The sequence below is a fragment of the Anabrus simplex genome, chromosome 2, assembly GCF_040414725.1.
Source record: "Anabrus simplex isolate iqAnaSimp1 chromosome 2, ASM4041472v1, whole genome shotgun sequence".
Taxonomy (NCBI): Eukaryota; Metazoa; Arthropoda; class Insecta; order Orthoptera; family Tettigoniidae; genus Anabrus; species Anabrus simplex.
The window spans coordinates 798,900,644-798,919,988 of record NC_090266.1 but is presented as its reverse complement, the minus strand read 5'-3'; the positions used below and the strand labels follow the sequence as shown (position 1 = coordinate 798,919,988).

The following is a 19,345-nucleotide window of genomic DNA, read 5'->3' as shown; positions in this document are numbered from 1 at the left end:
CATTTGAATATTATTCCCAGTCTCACATAGGAAAGTGAGCGAGATAAGAATGGTACAGAGAGGCATTAATATGTGATTGGGGCAGATGTAAGATGGAGTACTTATGAAGATATGAAGAAGTTTGTACAGAATAATGATAGCATGGAGGGCTGCATAAAGCCATCCTATAAGTTGAGACCCAAACAAAAAATTACAGAGGGATCAATAGGGTGTGAAAAATATAAAAGTAAATCTATCATGTCCTGTCAAAAAGAATGTACATAAACTTGGAAAAGGAGCAGATTTAGAATGGACACAAAAAGGGGTAGATTGAGAGGTGATAGCAACATAAATAAGAGGCAAAAGTTAACATGAAAACATGAAAGGACTAGGATAACATTTTCATTCACTCCACCTTAATAGAGATGAGTTCTCTCCTCATTCTCAGTCCTCGTCAGTTTCTTTTGAGCCTCTGATGAGCTCATTTTTGCTACACAGTTTCACTGGCACAGGCACTGACACAAATTAAGGGACCATCTTGATAAGTCTTTAGTCGTAATGGGTGAAGTGTAGGATAAAAGAACGCCACATAAACGCAAGAAGAAAAGTGGTAAAGTATAGGTGGTAAATAACTGGGACCAGAACAAATACAGAATGAGAAAAGGAATATAGTTCTTCAGCATTTACTTCTTCTCATCCACTAAAAGGATGATCAGAAGAGAGTCCTTGTACAAAAAGGGAGTTAAGATCTCTGCAAAAATTTTGAAGGAGAAATCAATTGCACAATGAGAAACAATTTTGTAAAACAACTTATATTCTCTGATGCATCATTTAGAAGTTGTGCACCCATGTCAGTTTACAGTATATTGCTTAGAAGTGGTGCAAGCCTGTTTGTTTATCATGCATCAGTGATGAACATTTCCCTCAGTCCTCTTTGGAAATTTGTCTCCTGAATTGTTGGCTTGTTCTCTTTTCATGGATAGAGCCCTGAGCAGATAAACAAAATATTATCCGCATCTGCTCCACCTCCGCTCCGCATCTGCACTCCCTTCACACACATCCGCATCCGCACCCGCACCCGTACCCACATCCACTTTTCCTTTATCCATACCTGCGAATGGTTATCTGCGGATATTACAACTATTTGACTACATTATACCCAAGGTATTGAAACGGATAGATCTTTTAACATAATAGAACAGGCCTAATACCTGGCAACAGTCCCCTAGAGTGACATGTTTATGAGGAATTTCCTTTAGTGACAGCTACCAACATATTGAGCGGTTCTCTTTCAGAACCTTTGTTCCTTCCATTCACTAATTGTGGACAGGAGCCAGTTAGGCATGGGTCAGATTTACATCTTTATTTATCACTACTTTCCAATACCAATGTCAAGGGTCACCTCTCCACAAGCAAAAATAACTCCATGAAATGTATGAAAGACTCAATTGTTGAGACTTCTAGAGAATATCTGATTGAAAAACCAATAAACATAATTATTTAGAAATTATCAGCAAAATTATCTGCACTGCAATACAGTTTGCATCCACCAAGACACTAATATTGCAGATATCAGCATCTGCACAGAGCTCTATTCACGGATTCACATGTACCTCTGTGTGTAGACATTGAGTAAGCAGGTAACTCCATGTATCCATTGAGAATGGATGGCTAGGCTTTCCCTGAATTGACCAACATGATGATGTGTTATAGAAAGTCTAATGGAAACAGATGCAGAACTCTTTACATCTATCAGTAGCAGTTTACACACTAAGATCACTGCCGCCATGCTACATTCAATCAGTTTCATCATTGCCTGTGAGATGCGGGGTCTCTTCATCCCCAGCGCATTGTCTAGTGCTGCTTATACAATGCGGTAAAACTGGATCATTATCCTCCCCTAACATTAACTAGGAGAGTAACAAGAAATTGAGTGGCCCATTAAAATAAACCCATAAGGCCTCTCAAACCTAATACCTCAAAAGCCAGAAGAGAGTAAGAAATAACAAAAGGAGATTAGACAGAAAAATTTGAGAAAAGGAAGGATCATGGCACAACTAAAGCCAAGATATGCCAGACTGAATAGTGGCCATGTGTTCAACATATATATCTGAAGATATAAGCACATTAGGAATCTACTTCTTTTAGGTGTGATAACCCAGTAACACCATCATGACTTCTCACCAAATCAGGTGACTTTCAAATCCCAGCCAATATGTGTGAAAACTTTGAAATGAAAATCCACATCCCTGTGGCAGAGATTCCATGGAAAACTGTAAGTCCTGTGACTATGATCGCAATATCAGCAGTCTACTGAGTCATTATAAAAGCTACCTTGCTTGCTCACTTGCTTGCTTACTTGCTTGAATTTATATTTTTATGTAGGTGGGAGTTAATATGTGTTGTTCTATATGGAACATCTTATTTAGAAAAATGATTTTGGCTTTCAAAGCTGACAATGGAATCCACTATTTGTGCAGCTCCCTCTGTGGATCAGAGGCAGTGTGTGAGACTCCAGATCCCAATATCACAGGTTCAAACCCACCAAACATAGTTAGACTTTTCACAGATGGTAAAATGTCCATTCGGAACTCCATAGCATATGATATTGGCATATAAATCATCTCTTATGATACAGTTGGTGATCACCTGACAAAATTAATTAAACCTCAGCCATATATCGCTCAACAGAAATCTGTTTCTTTGCCATCTGGATATTGCAACACTAGAAAGGAGCAGGTCACTTGTATTGAAAATGGAGATATGGAATGTTCTCTGCTAGGCATGTAAACAACAACAGTTTCTGGCCAATCGGATGTTCATACAGCAATCCTACCCTGATTAGTCTGGGATAAACCACCTCCTAAAATCAAAGCCCAGTACAGCTTATGTGATGTATGACTTTGCACATGTGAGGTGCAGTGACGTTCAGTGTATGCTTGTGAAATGCCTTGCTGACAAGTTCAAGAAGGGTGTCATTTTCAGAAAAGAATCATGCTTTGGTCTTGGCCACAAAAATCGTCACAATCATATCTGACAGTGTACCTGCGACAGAGGCCATGTCACATATATTGACACAGGTTGGGAGAGTCCAGATAATTGGTGTACATGGGAGTGGGTTATCTGTGCAGGTTGTAGTTACACGTGTTCACCAAAATGCATCTATGGTACAGTACATAATGCATGACTGCAATGATCAAATGGATAAACACATGCTTGGAGGCCTGGGACAGGACCATCCTAACAGACAGCAAATGGGAAGGTTCAGAGATCATTCAGATGTCCCAGGCAGACTCCTGAGCAAGAGTTGCAGAAATTTGAGCTACTGTGGCACCACATGTTATGTGGCAAACAGTTGGTAACCAGTTGTGTGCAGCTGGCTTATGACACCATGTTCCTAAACAAATGTTCCACCGACCCCACAACATCAATGTGTTAGGCTACCCTGGAGACAGGAACAGTCATGCTGGGCAGACAAATGGCATAGTGTCATCTTTAGTGATGAATCATGCTTTTTCCTTGGCCAGAATGATTGTCACAATCATATCCAACAGTATATCTGGGAGACAGGCCTTGCCAATCTTATTGTCGAGAGGCACACTGGGTCAACTCAAGGCATTACAGTTAGGGGAGCTATTGGTTTTCCAAATTCCAATGAAATACAAACCTGTAGCAATGTGTCATCTGAGAAAGCCAGAGATGCAGTCAGTCAATCAATCAATACTGATCTGCATGTAGGGCAGTCGCCCAGCTGGCAGATTTCCTATCTTTTGTTTTCCTAGCCTTTTTTTAAATGATTTCAAAGAAATTCAAAATATTTTGAACATCTCCCTTGGTAAGTTATTCTAATCCCTAGCTCCCCTTCTTATACATGAATATTTGTCCCAATTTTTCCTCTTGAATTCCAACTTTATCTTCATATCATGATCATTCCTACTTTTGAATACGCCACTCAAACTTATTCGTCTGCTAATGTCATTCCAGGCCATCTCTCTGCTGACAGCTCGGAACATACCACTTAATACAGATGTTGATTCCCATAGGGAATCTGTAATATTTGTTCCGAATGAGCAAATTTATAATACCAATATAAATGATCCGTTATTGGACATTATAAATTTTCCAGCCAATTCATTCCTGGTTGCCAGCATTTCGCCCCCGTGTGTTAGGCTGGGCTCATCAGTTGGTATCCAGCACACCTACCAAGACGCATGGCTAGTGCACACCGTGGAGGCCACTGTGTAGGCTAATTGTAGCCACCGGCAGTGCCAATACACTATGAGACACTCTGTCTCACTACTAAAAATTGATGCCTGCTTGGCCATCAGATTATACAGATGTTGATGAGCCCAGCCTAGCACACGGGGGCGAAACGCTGGCAACCAGGAATGAGTTGGCTGGAAAATTTATAATGGCCAATAACAGACCATTTATATTGGTATTACATACCACTTAGTCGAGCAGCTCATCTTCTTTCTCTCAGTTCTTCCCAGCCCAAACTTTGCAGCGTTGCAGCAGCAACAACTTTGCAACAGCAAAGCCAATGAAGAACTGTATTTTGTGATAACACCTGATGCAGAAGTATTCTACAAAATAGTCATAAATTCAGCTTCCCTTAATGACAGAAATGATTTTGCTGTTTGATATTGTGAAGATGAGCATACAGTATAGAAATACATTCAAGGAGGCAGCTGACTTTGCTTTTTCTTTTGAAAGCTGATGACTCATTTATTTTTGATAAAGTAACAATGTTATTTCTAGAAAATTATTAAAACCTCATATCTCAGTCTAGTTATTTAAGCAACATTAGAAAATAAATAACACTTATGACTCCATTTTTTATAATAAACTGTATTGTAATTATGTGATTTCAGTCTAAATATCATGTAGAATAAATAAAATCTGTAGGTATATTACGAACTTGTGAAATATAATTCAGAAATAATAATGTGGTTTTGTGAAAATAAAAGAAATAAGAATATAGAATAGGATGCGTTTGTAAGTAAGTAAGTTAAAAGTTGCCCAGTCCATGGACTTAGCCATAATCTCGCATGTTGTTTCAAAACATGATTACTTATGAATATAAAACCAAGGATGTGAATTATTGCTTTAAAATTGTGTAAATATATCTAAGTGAAGCTTCTCTATGCATTTTTGCATTTACAGAAAATTCACAAAAATGGACTGAGCAAATTTTGGAATCATAGTCATCAATTGAGAGTAGTACATCTTGTGCTGGTGACTAATAATATGATTTGATTTTTAATTCTACAATGAACAAACAAGTGAAATTGTATGTAGGGCATTATAAAATTTTGCATTTGATATCATAAGAAATGAAGCCTTTCAGTACTGAACTCTTCATCAAGTATTGCTTACAAATAGCTGCCGAGTGGCTGGACTCTACTGCAGCCTTTACTTAATTAACATTTCCCTTTCTTGGTGAACAGTGACATGCTGCATTGAGGGGCTGAGTAAAGATGGTGAAAGTAAAGGAAATAATTGCATATTCTATTTGTCTGAAAGAAACTGGAAGGGGTGAAGGTATTTTCTGTGCTGTGAAAGAAATTATGAAAGAATCACAGTTGTCTTAGGATTTACTGGTTTCATTTACCACTGATGGTGCTTCAGCTATGGTTGGGCATAAAACAGACTTTAAAAATCTACCTTGTTTTCAGATCAACAAATCAATTGCTTATGTTGTGCTCTTCATCAAGGGGTACTGTGTGCAAACACTATTAAGTTTGAAAATGTCATGGTTGTGATATAAATTGTTAATAAAAGTAAACTTGTTTTCTCATTCTGCTGTGGTGCAACTCTTATCCACTCTGCAAGTCTTATCAGAGACTTATATGTAACGGAGAGAGCATGTAAGTCTCTGGTAAGACCCCAACTAGAGTATGGTTCCAGTGTATGGGACCCTCACCAGGATTACTTGATTCAAGAACTGGAAAATATCCAAAGAATATCAGCTCGGTTTGTTCTGGGTGATTTCCGACAAAAGAGTAGCGTTACAAAAATGTTGCAAAGTTTGGGCTGGAAAGACTTGGGAGAAAGGGAGATGAGCTGTTTGACTAAATGTTATGCAAATTATCACAAAATAGTTTTTTCTATCGTACCACCTATTCAATACAAGCCACGTGCTACGTGGGTGAAATTTACATAATAATATGTACACTTCTTACAAACATGTTTCACCCCTTGTTAAGGGCATCATCAGCCTGTAGGTAACCTTAAGGTCAAAAGTCAGAATCATTAACCAATCATATAAGGAATAGACTGAAGATACGTTACACTTTAAAATCATTTTAAGTTAACATGCTACAATTATAATGTAGATAAATGCCTATTACTAACCAATCACACAACGAATACACTGAAAATAATAAGTTACACTTTAAAACATCTTAAGTTAACATGCTACAATTATAATATAGAAAAATGTCTATTACAAACCAAGAGTATTGAAAATAAATAGTGTCTGAACTCATGGGAAATAAATTTAAAAGAATGTAAATGAAAACTAAATGAATTTTTTTTTTGAACGAATACCATGACTTTGCAGGTTTTGGGCTAGTAACAGTCATGATAAGGATTGTAATAATAATCCCAAGAATTCTGTATCTGAACCTGATACAAAAACAATGTCCAATAGTTATAAACAACAGCTAGAGATTGAGAATAATTTGGGTAAGTTGAGCGTTGAGAATAAAATGTTGTAACATTTGAAAATTGATCAGCCTGTCTTTTGTTGCGTAAAGCAGTGTCGAAAATCCAAGTTCAGGCTGGTGCATAATTGTTGAACTGTGTCCTGACATTACGAACAGTCGTGTGTGAATATTCTTACTTGTAGAATTGATTAATAGCTTATGGGATGTAAATTGTTTGGCATCTCCTGCCTGACTAACATTTCTACTCCTGGTGTTATACTTGCTCCAAGCTGTCAGTGGAGAGGTGATGTGGAATGACATCAGTAGATGAATAAGTTTCAGGTGCAACTTTAAAAGTAGGAAAAACCACAATGTGAAGATAAAATTAGAATTCAAGAGGACAAATTGGGGCAAATATTTGTATATAGGAAGGGGAATTAGGGATTGGAATAACTTACCAAGGGAGATGTTCAATGAAATCATTTAAGGAAAGGCTAGGAAAACAACAGATAGGGAATCTGCCACCTGGGCGACTGCCCTAAATGCAGATCAGTAGTGATTGAATGATACTGATATACAGTCCATCAGAACAAACTTTGTTGAGTTCATTTACCTGCTCCAATGTAAAAAGGAAAATGAATCTAACTGTACCATACTGCAAGAAGTTATGTTTGCATAACATTATGATGCATTTAAGGTTAATTTTCCTTTCAGGATGAGCATGGGAAGTTGAGCTCAACAAAAATTGTTCTGATGGACTGTATATCAATGTGTGGCTGGGAGGCATGACCAGTCTTAAGGGAAATAATGGACAGGAAGAACATTGTCACATATGTGGTTTTTGCATAGGAGCAAGGATATGTGATAGCAACTTCTGGCACGGTGAGGGAAACAACAGTAAACTTCCACACTCACTTTTCTAGTATGCAACTTTAGTGATGTCTAGGACTTAATTTAAAAAAAAAAATTCATTTGCAGACACACCCTCAATGGAGGTGAGGTGCATTTACCATTTTACCATATACCAGCCCTCCTGCTATTCTTAAATCTCTGGCAATACCAGGAATCAGACCTAGGCCCCCAAGGATAGCAGCTAATAGTGCTAACCCTTACACTATGGAGGCAGCTGATAAATTGTTAACACTCCAGTGGTTGCGCGGATTGCCATTTAGTTTTTTTGCTCCTGTTTTTTGGTATGATTGTTGACATTGAGCATCTGTGTACCTTCCTCGTGCCCCATCCCCTCTCTGATAATGCAGTAATCTGCTAACCTTGAATGATGGTTATTGCATTATACAACAATTTATTCCTGTGGATCACAACTGTGATCCATGAGACCACTAGCGTGACTTATTTTGACTTTGTTTGTTTTCTTATTATGGTGTATAATCTCAGTTCATGTGCATATATCTACTCCATTTTACGAGTTTATATTAATTATTGGTGTATAAGTACAAAATGGATGACTAAGAGTATATAAATCGATGGTTGAATGAACCGGACAGTGAGGTACCTCAAAAACAGTATGGAGGGAGTAAGTGAGACAAATCAAAATGTCCGGTAATTTTTCAGGTATTTTTTATAAATGCATGCATAATTATATTATATTGGAAAAAAAAGTTCTTTTCACAATGCATAATCAGATTCATTGAATAAATGGTACAGAATAGCCGTATATCACAAAGAAAACTGGATCACAATCGTGATCCGCGCGACCACTGATGTGACTTTTCTTCGGGTGACCACTGGATTGTTAATGTCTTATGGGATATTGGACTTAACCACGACAACTAAGAGAGTTTTTAGAATAGCTTGGGTGATGTTATAATGATGAGCTCTATTTGGTTATGCATTACAAATTAAAAACTTGTTAATGATCAATTTGTTGTGTAAAATTAATGCATTTAGAATGAAACTCAACTTGTAGATTCAACAAATACAAGAAAAGTGGTTTTCCTACATTAAGTAAATTTGTGCTTGATGTTGCTGACTCTTGATATTCTTCACTTGTGAAGTTTTTATGTTAGATAAGGTTTTTGATTGATGATTCTGTGAAGTATAATCTCTGAAGTTAGATTTCAAATTATTAATTTCCTCATGCTCAGTGGATGTATCCGTAATTCCCTCAGCACTTCAAAAATAAGTAAAAGAACCTAAAATGTCATATATTCCTTGAGGTCATTTCAAACTAACTTATGATATAACTAAACTCTATCATTATATTCCACAAGATCATTGCACTGATGACCTAGATGTTAGGCCCCTTTAAACTACAAGCATCATCATCATCATCATCATCATCACCACAAGATCATTTATTTCCCTTTATCTGATCAGGTATGCAGCAAAAATGAGTATGTTTGGTACCACAAACATGCATGGCCAAATTCTCTATGCTCTCAAAGTATGTAAGCCAAGCCATGGATCAAAAGTTGGTGATAGTCATTTGACATCAGTAATTCTTGGAGGAATTATTTGAAAACATTAAAATACTTTCCAAAATTACATGTAACATTTAATGAATCTGCCACTACATTGTCATGCCGTGCTCACACCCATGCTTCTCTTCACATCCATGCCCTGAGCCAAGTTTCAGGCAGTACTAATCCATCGGGGCAAGATGGTCCTCAGGTTGGCAAAATGCGTAATTCATTGGGAGGCATTGTTCTCTAACTAACAACATTCTTGCTGGTGTGCTTCCTGCGGACTCATGCACTGCACACAGGTACGCCAAGAGGATTAAAGGAGGATGATGATCCCAGTCCTTCTGATGTTCGCTGATGATTATTCACAGGTGATTCTCAATGGTCCTTTTGAATCGTTCCACCATTCTGTCCGATTAGGGATGTAGAGTCATGGTCTTGGTTTTCCTGATACATAGCAGTCAGAACAGACCTTAAAAGACCACTGACTCAAAGTTCTGGCCACATTGTGATCTTTCCTACTTTAAAAAACACTCAAACTTATTTGGCTACTAATGTCATTCCACTCTGTCCCTAAACGACAGCTTGGAACAAACTGCTTAGTTGAACAGGTCATCTCCTTTCTCCCAAGTATTCCCACCCAAACTTGGGAACATTTTTGTAATGACACTCTTTTGTCAAAAATCCCCCAGAACAAATTGAGCTGCTTTTCTTTGGATATTTTCCAGTTCTTGAATCAAGTAATCTTGGTGAGGGTCCCATAATCTGTTTGGATTCTTACCAGAGACTTATATTCCCTCTGTTTTACATCCTTACTACAAACCCTAAGTACCCTCATAACCATGTGAAGAGATCTATAAACTTTATTTACAATCCTATTTATGTTATTACCCCAATGAGGATCTTTCCTTATATTAACACCTAGGTACTGATGCTCATAAGGATATTTCACCCCCATTAATGCAGTATTTAAGACAGAGGGGACTTTTCCTCTTTGTGCAGCTTACTACCTGTCTTTTGACCCCATTTATCATCGTACCATTTTGCGCTGTCCATCTCACAACATTGTCAAGGTCTTTTGAAGTCGCTCACTAACATGTAACTTACTTATTACTCTATACAGTATAACATCATGTGCAGAAAGCATTATCTCTGATACCAGTTCTTTAGTCACATTATTTATATATATAGAAAACAGAAGTCCAATGACACTACCTTGAGGAACTCTTATGTAAATGATTACAGAATCCAGAGTATTCCTCTCAGCAGAATCTCTGTCAGCCTCTTGAAAGCTGCTGCAAAATGTCACAAACTGAATTGCATGATCTTGAACTGATAGAAATCATGGCCAACTGGGAATGCCGTTTTCTGTTGGTCTTGAGGATGAATGTCCACTTTCCAGTAACCAGCATGTAGAACTGCTTCAACAGTGATTATCCCGAGTGCCATCAATTCACCGTAGTGTATACTTTATGATGTCATTCACCCCTCCTGTAGATGACATAGAACCGAGTAGAGCTGTCCTTCTTCTTAACCAATGTTACTAGGGAGCTCCTATGGCTTTCCAAGGGTTCTATTCCTTGCTGCACCTTCATTTCACTGAGCATCTGGTCCACGTTTTGTTGGTTTACAAGTGAAACTTGTCAGAATGGAGCCTTGACTGGTGCACTGTAACCCACATCAAACTGATGTTGGACGGGTTTTGTTTGTCTGATGTTGTTCGACAGGGAAAAATCCTCCTGACATTCTAGCAGTAGGTCTTTGGCTTCTCTCATTATAAGCATTCTAAGTTGTCACTGGGTTCTCATACATCTCTTGAAGGACCTCTAGCATGATCTGCCCTCTTATTACTTATAATTCTGGTTTCATTGGGCGAACTGATTCAAAGGCTTCACAGGCGAAATATACAACACATCACACTACAAACCACCCTAGCAGCACGCAATCATAAATACATCTCTCCACATACTGTTAGCATTAGGAAAGGCGTCCGTCCTTAAAGCTGGGATAAATCCAAAGAGAGTGCCTATCACAGGTAGTTAGGAAAAGCCAGGAAGAAGATTTTTCTTTGACTGTTTCTCAAAGTTCAAGTTTTTTGTTGCTTTTTGCTAGTCATTTTGTTGGGTCAAACATAAATGCATGTTGTCTGTATTTACCAAAAGCAACAATATTTGCTCTCTTTGCACTTCTACCTGAAGCTGGGCAATGAACTTCCTCACATACTCCCGGTCTTCATTCTGGAATGAATTGTCAATATGGCACTGTATTGTACAATTGTGCATATTTATAAGTAATGATTTGAAGAAGTTTGTCAAAGTTATTTCAACATGGCCATGCCTGCAATGGCTGTTCCCTTCACCACTGGTGACTGCCCTAAATGCAGATCAGTAGTGACTGAGTGATTGCTATATGTACCATGTGATGCATATGCATTTGTTTGATTTCTGCAATATATAACGTCTTTGATGTGTCTAAAAAGTGTCCTATTAACTTTGGATAATGTCTAGCCTTTTAATTCTGTAGGCAAATACATCATTGCATCAGGAATGTCAGTTGGCAGTTGAAGGATTTCTTTAGAGAGCTCATTAGCAGCTGGTCTACAAATTTAAGTAACCCTTTGAGGGAAGCATTCTGTAAAATTACATAGATCTTGGCTGTATAGGATTATTAAAAATGTTGCATTTCTGATCTGCTTTCAGTAGTGGAAAACCAAACTAACTACTCTAGTTTAGCTTTCAGATTATTTATAACCTTGGTATGGTTTAATGAGGCTTCTTCTTCTTTTATGACTGCATACGATCACTTCAGTCAGTCCATTGTTCAGGTCTCTTTGAAGGGATTGTTTGGGCATTGTGGTCCTCCCGGTACTTCTTCAGATGATCTGATCTTTGTGCCCTTTCCTCAGTTGAAAATATGCGTGTTGTTGGTTTGTATCGTGTAAGGGTAAAGCGGAGGTTTGTATTCTTGAGTTTTGTATTCAATTTTATCTTATTTGTGGTGTCTTCTGTTGTAAGGCCTATTTCCTTCAGATCCTCTCTTACTTCTCTGTTCCATTTACATCCTGTTGAGATTTTTTTGAGACGAGATTGTGTTGTACTAGTTGTTTCAGAAATTTCGAGTCCTGCATCTTCATGATATGTACAAAGAATCCCAGTCTTCCTTATGCATAGTATCTATAATGGGTTCTAGCTCTTTATATTCATCACCATAAGACATAAGTTATCTGTGTTGGTGCGACGTAAAGCAAATAGCAAAACAAAAGCACTTCATACATGAATTTGTTAGGTATTATCTGCAACTGTCCATCTTTCTGGTATTTTTTTGTTGATGCAGCTTCCTCCAATCCTCATTTCAATTTTCTGAAGTCTGTCAGGCTTTGATTGTTTATTCAGGTAAAAAAGTGTTCCTGTGGCTTAAGTAGCTTCTGGTTTTATAACTGTGTTGTAGTGTTTTATTTTTGCATTTATTAATATACATTTCTTTTTGAAGATATCTCATGTTAATTATTATGGTTTAGCTAATCAATTGTTCTTGTTTGGATTGGAATTTTTCATTTAGGTTATGTGCTATTACTTCTCCAAGATGTTTAAATTGAGTTACTATTTTGATTGTATTACCATTTATGATAACTTCTTTTAGTTGTGTTGGCTTTTGGGCCATAATATCTGTATTTCTTTTTTTTTTCCAGTGACATTTTGAGGAAAATTTTATTTGCAATGTTTTGAAGTTCTGATATCTGGATTTTTGCTTCTTTTGTGTCCACTGCTAGTAATGCTAAATCATCAGCAAAACCCAGGCGATTTGTTTTGATTTTTTGGCCAATCTTCATTTTTGGGGGACATTTCCTATACCATTCCCTCATTATCATTTCTAGAGCACAATTAAATAATAGTGGTGAGAGCCCATCTCCCTGCTGTAGTCCAGTTTTAATTTCAAATGACTCTGATGTTTCACCTGTAAACTTGGTCCGCAGTCCACAGTCCCTCGAGGCCAGAATGGATTCTTTTTTAGAAGAGGAACAACCAACCTACGACGGCGGCACAGACGAGCAGGACCTACAGCCACAAGAAGACTCCAGCCGGCGACTTATGACAAAGGCCTCCCAACCCCACCAGATGCCAAGGTCTACCAGATCGCTCTCGCATTACGGGAACAGTTCGCCCTCATCCCTATGGGACACGATCACCATGATGCAGCAACCACCCTCTGGGCTATTTCAGCCTGGCCAAGACTAGACCCTGTTCAGCGGAAGTGTTTCTTCAACAGGGCCAACCTGTTATATCTGGCCCTAGCCCAATGGTGGGACGTGGCCGTTCAAGTCGCCGTTCTCCCATAGGGATTCTCCTACACACCGACTCTTCGCCAGCCCACGGTCATCCGCGGGGCCAGCTCAACGCGGCCGGCAAGAGGACGCGGACGTCGCAGGGTGGGGATCAAAGCAACAGAACCCAAAGCATAAGGCTGCAATAGGCCGCAGTACAGCGGCAAACCTCTACTCGCTGGCTCCTGCATCAGACGACACTCCCTGTGTTAAGTAGATCCTTGATAGGACTGCCTGAGTGTATGTAAATTTGTTTTCTGCAGTATTTGTATGTATCTTTGCTTGTAAAGAATAGATTTTGTACAGTTCTTTGTTCAGAATTATCTTGTGTATGATGTAACAGGCTCGCCCTAATTTGCTACATGTTTGTAAAATTTTTTAATAAGTAAATAGCACAGAGGGAGGAAACCCGTCAGGTACTCCCTCACTGCCTCTCTCGTGGATAACGCCTATGCTGTCTTCCTTACACGCGATCAACCCCGAGCATATAAAAGCCGGGGTGGAAGGCAGTTCAAGGACAGTTGGTCGTGAGAGCGGGTCAGCAATTAAGTATTCAGCACTTCCCTAGAGGGGATGTCAGACCGGTTATCAGTCGAGGAGACAGGCAACCACCAGAGGAGCACGCCCCTCTCTGTTGCAGTCTTTATTAGTTTAACATACAAGGCTAAAAGATACAAATGAGCATGGAGAACGGGCCCCCGGCCCGTTCGCAGCGTCCATAAGGCAACTGAACTCCCCACAAACTCACAAACACAGTTGTAGATAGGCTGGAGGTCTGTGATGGCCCACAAGGCTGCCATCACGGCAGTGGTCGTTTCTACTGCATGAATTGGTGCGGGAACGGCGTAGGCCTGTGCCCAGCCCTGGCGTAGAGTTGGAGCGATGGCCGCGATTAACCTTGGGGGTTGCGTTGGAGTAGATGTCAACCGCTGGCTGAGTGGTGAGGAGGTGACATAGGTGACCCAGCTCAGATATCCAGCAATTTTCTGGCGTTCTTCCTCAGTAGCTGTCGGTACTAGTGGAATCAGCTGAGGGATGCGGCTCTGCGTAGCGTGGAGAAGAGAAACCTCTTGCGATGGAATGTCGATAGTGACTCCGAGATATGCGAGTACATCAACCGGCTGAAGGATGGACGTGGCACGGTTGATGTTAATACCAAGGATTACCGTCAGATACAGTCAGACTTCATCGGTCATCTGTTGTGTGAGGTTCGGTGCATGTATCAACCAGCCGTCTAAATATGCAATCATTTGGACTGGATACTCTTGCAGGATGACTTCGGTGACTGCGGAAGCCCACTGTTGCATTACAGATGGGGCTAGAGAGTTGCCCATGGGCAGGCATGTCCAGGCGTAGGTATGACCTCGATAGCGGACTCCGAAGTTGTGACGACTTGCTGGATCCAATGGTAGTTGAAAGAATCCGCTACATAGGTCAATTTCAATTGCTTTGTGGTGCGGCAGGATCCGGTGGAGAGCCTCTGCTGGTCCTTTGAGAGAGAACGAGGGTCACTGGATATATGGTGTCCAGAGGGAGAGGTCATATATGATGCAGGCCAACCCATTTTCCTTGGGAACAAGGAAGAGTGGAAAGGCTGAAGTGGCGTGGTCCAGTTCCAAAACACGATGACGAACTAGATCTTCTATGGCTTGATCGAGGAGAGCGGTTGGTCGGGTGTTATGAAAGACATGGGGAGTATCCCGTGGTTTCGGAAGGTAGACACCCTTTGAGAAAATGCGGGTGGCATATGCCCCAAGGGTGTCTACATATAGGGTACCGGATAGACGAGAGGTACAAGTACGGAGAGGTATTGACGAGGTTGAGGGTGAGGCTGTAGAATTGGAGGGCATAGAGGGTCCAGGTGGAGTATGTGACGAGGTAACGGTCTGATGAAGCTGGCGTCGTCTGCGAAGTCGGTGTCCCGATTGTTATCGCTGTGGTAGGAGGTGTCACTGCGGGTATCGTGATCTCCTGTGGCATCACCATGAAAAGAGGCTGATGATGCGTTTGGACTGTTGTTGGATATGATGTCCCACGGCGCAGAGCGGAGGCGAAGTTCCTGAACTGCCGGGTACACATCTTGTGATATAAGTGGTACCTCGGGATTGTCGTCAAGGTTGTCAGCCTCGTCGTCTGGATCGAAGGATTCCCAATACGCTCTGAGCAACGTTGGAAGATCTGGCTGATGTGGAAGGGTGGTCCAGCACTTGTCCCAGGACGAGTATGACCGTTCCTCTGGGTCTCGCAGCCCCAGCTGCGACACAAGGCCTCCCTTCCGACGACATCTTGTTTATTAACTTGGGGTGTAGTCCAAGGTGTCTTAAAATTTTAAACAGATATTCTCTGTGGATGCAGTCGTACCATAAGCTTACTTGAAATCTATAAATGTTATCACCATATTTCTGTTTCTTCTCCTGTTATAGTCCATTATCAACTTAAGACTCATGATCTGCTCAGGACAGCTCCTCCAGGGTCTGAAACCTCCTTGATATTTTCCTAGTTCTTTCTCAAGTTGTAAACTTATCCTATTAAAGATGATTATTGAAAAGATTTTGTATATTATGTCTAGAAGCGAGATTCCCCTGTAGTTATTAGGGTCGGTTTTGTTTCCGTTTTTGTGCAGTGGGTGAATGAGGGCTATTGTCCAGTGTACTGGTAGTTCTTCTTTAATCCAGATAGAGACAAGTTGTTGATGGAGGGCAACTTTTGCTGATCTTCCTGCAAATTTCTAGATTTCTGCAAAGGCCTGATCTTCTCCTGGTGCTTTGTAGTTTTTTTATTTATGCAGTGCACGGTAGACTTACTTTATTGTGGGGGGGATTGATGTTCTCTGGTGGTGATTTTATTGGGGTATTGGTGTCCAAATGAAGGAGTTCTGTAGGTTCCTCACAATTTAGAAGCTCGTTGAAATATTTTGCCAGAATTTCTGCATTTTCATCCTTCATCAGTAGGGTCGGGTTTTCATATTTTTGGAGCTGTTTTCTGAAGGTTTTGAAGTAGTTCCTTGTTTGAGTTTTATTGAATTCTTCTTCTTCTTCAATTAATTGCAGTGTGTTCTGTCCTTAAGACTTGGGTAGTTTCTTTTCTCTGTTTTACTAGATTTTGATAGTATATTTCTGATATTTGGAACTAATGTAATAGCCATACCTGATGTCATTTCTCCACGGTTTCATCAAATTCACTGTTCCACCATTGGTGTTTTTTATGTGGCTTTATTGGAGCCAGGTCTTCTGCAATTTGTTGAAGGCTGTGTACTAAGTCTTCAAATTTATCAGTGATTTTAATTTTTTCAGTTGCTTTTTGGTAATTTTCATTGTTGATTAGCTTGGTGGGATCTATTTTTCTTTTAGATTTAGGGGCTTGATTTTGTTATCTCCTCTGGGGCATGAGTTTAATTTTAATTTTAACTACATAGTGATCTGAACCTGTATCTATTCCTCAGAGGACTTTGACTTTATAGATCTCTTTCTGGAGGTATTTGTCCATGCAGATGTGTTCCAGTTGCCATTCTCCTTTAGTGAAGTCAGGCTGTTTCCATGTTTTGAGTAAAATAAGCTATTTTATAGAATTTTTACTCAAATATTTTATGGTATATCCTTGCACAAACTTCTTGATCATCCTTTCTTCTGATATATGATGTCACATTAAGAAACAATTCAGATGACCTTAATAACAAAATTGAAGCATATACATTTTTTGTCCATGTTAGATGATATTAATAAGAAAAACAATTGTTAACTTTAGGCAGTATATGAAGACTTAACAAAAATTTTAATTTATCTTTACACATGATAGTCAAGTGGCATAGTCACTGGCTTTCAAAAATGACATCATAGCTTGAATCTTGGCCAGTGGACATGGGATTCTTGAAGTGTAAAGTCACGTCCCAATGGTTAAGATTCCATATAAAACTGGAAGTTCAGCTATGATCTTGATATCAACAATCACATAAAAGTACTAGCATACTCACATAAATTTTTCTAACTACTATCTAGGGAGGAGGGCACATTGATGCTGTACTCTAGAGACTCAACTCCTAACCCATGTGTCTAAAGTTCAAATTTTGATGACTTCCTGTGTAATAGGTTCAGTGCATGGTGCCAGAAAGGTTTCAGCCTTAAATCTCTGGCCAGTTCCTAAACTGAGCCATGGTATACCACTGACCTCATTTAACCATGTTTCCATCATTGAACTGAAATAAAATATTTTCACGGTACTCGCTTTCCATTATACAGAACTATGAAAAACTGGAGGCTAGAAGTTCCTAGAAGTGAACTGGAAGCCAGCAGCACCCTGCACCCTGCTGAGTTAATGAGTTCTAAGTGATCCTTGTTTGGTGTAGAGAGGTTGTCAAACCACTTTCTTCCAGACTCTCTTTAGTCTTTATCCTTTCCTTGAGTTGAGTGCAGTAGACTATTTGGCAACTCTGGCTATAGTAGAGGTAGAAAATCCTATAAGCCGGTAATAGGCACTGGGCCGCCACTGGAGAGTAGTAATGTGAGGTAGGTTGTCATGTTTTGCCCCCAGGTATATGTGAATGAAAATGTGTATTAACCCTCACAGTGTCGCATACTCACTTTCAATGTTACTAGTCATGCGGGGAGGTTTACAACACTCCAACTCTCATATCATAGCACTACATATATAAAGGTAAATTTTTCCTAAATAATACATAAATACTATTTATTATACATAATGTAGTCATAGATTTACAAAAGAGACTAATGTATGAAATACATAAAATGCACAATATATATATCTACAAAAGAGCCAAGCATATGAAAACAATTAAATAATTCCTCAATTTCTGCATTTCAGTACAAAATATGGATAATTACCAATCAATCAAACAATCAATGGTCTGCATTTAGGGCCGTCAATCAGGTGGCAGATTTCCTATCAGTTGTATTTACCTAGCTTTCTTTGCAAACATTTTCAAAGAACTTGGAAATTTAGTGAATATTTCCGTTGATAATTTATTCCATTGCTTTACTCTTCATCCTATAATTGATACTCAATATTTCTGTCATCAAACTAGATTAAAAGCATGAAACAATGCACACAACAAAACACAAGTTCAGAAACATAGTCTGTTTCACTTTGTAGTACACCTGAATCTTGGTAACACTTCCCATACATTTCTCATATGTTTTAGACACATCATGCTACAACATCGATCACAGTATGACTTAATCTTTACATCTCTATTTTTTTTTATTTTACTAGTTGCTTTACGTCGCACCAACACAGATAGGTCTTATGGCGATGATGGGACAGGAAAGGCCTAGGAATGGGAAGAAAGCGGCCGTGGCCTTAATTAAGGTACAGCCCCAGCATTTGCCTGGTGTGAAAATGGGAAACCATGGGAAACCATCTTCATGGCTGCCGACAGTGGGATTCAAACCCACTATCTCCCAGATGCGAGCTCACAGCTGCACGCTCCTAACCGCATGGTCAACTCGCCCGGTACATCTCTATTTCTAGACATTTGTTGGCTTACTGGAGTCATCAGCACCAGTGGGTTTTGCTGTTTTTTCAGAAATGGTCTTAGGTAGGCTTTCTTGGATATTTTTATACATTGTAGGATTCACTAATTCCCTCCCAAGTTCACAAAGGAACATTTGGTGTACAAGTTTCTTCTCAGAGTTGTTTGAAGAAAATATGATCTGCAAGTTAATTCCAGCAATGTAAGAATTCTGAAGAACATGGTTAATGGCCAACATCTGCATTTCCGTTATGTTAAATATGTGCCAGACATATGATCCACTCCTGTTATAGTCATATTATACACTGTTGCAATTGCAGATTTCTTTTCCTTTCCTGTACTAGTATCAATTTCATCGTCTAACGCACTGACAGTAGAAGAACTACACATTTGTTCTTCTTTGAGACATAGGAAACAATAGTTATGTTTTCCTGGAACACAAACAGGCTAGATTTTACACCTCTGTTCTTCACACACATGAACTCCA

At 39.4% G+C, this 19,345-nt stretch overlaps 1 protein-coding gene across 2 annotated transcripts in view; it reads right to left on the bottom strand.

Annotated features, from left to right (window-relative positions):
• The window catches only part of LOC136864463 (UNC93-like protein), a 355,393-nt gene that overhangs the window by 4,845 nt on the left and 331,203 nt on the right, over positions 1-19,345 (bottom strand). The gene's annotated exons all lie outside the window — the stretch shown is intronic.